Below are 222 nucleotides of genomic sequence, written 5' to 3'. Positions count from 1 at the left end.
CGTACGAATGGAAAGTTGAATATGCTCTCCTTCCCCTCGGGAAAGCGAAATCCACCTGAGAATATCCAACAAAATGCCCACCCGAGTGGGATTCCCTCCGAATTCTTGTTCTCCAGCCTTTCCCTTTCCCTTCCCTCTGGCTGCTGCCCGAGAGAGTGCCTAGGCCGCCCGGTGAGAGTTGAAGGTAGCCAGCCAGCAGGCCTATGGCGCGCCTATCAATAT

The 222-nt window shown here is 55.0% G+C and overlaps 1 protein-coding gene across 1 annotated transcript in view; it reads right to left on the bottom strand.

Annotated features, from left to right (window-relative positions):
* The window catches only part of LOC119587077 (elongation of very long chain fatty acids protein 6-like), a gene marked incomplete in the record, with an annotated part of 22,379 nt that overhangs the window by 17,248 nt on the left and 4,909 nt on the right, over positions 1–222 (bottom strand).

The sequence above is a fragment of the Penaeus monodon genome, chromosome 22, assembly GCF_015228065.2.
Source record: "Penaeus monodon isolate SGIC_2016 chromosome 22, NSTDA_Pmon_1, whole genome shotgun sequence".
In the NCBI taxonomy this organism is placed as follows: domain Eukaryota; kingdom Metazoa; phylum Arthropoda; class Malacostraca; order Decapoda; family Penaeidae; genus Penaeus; species Penaeus monodon.
This window is presented reverse-complemented; position numbering and strand designations above follow the sequence as displayed.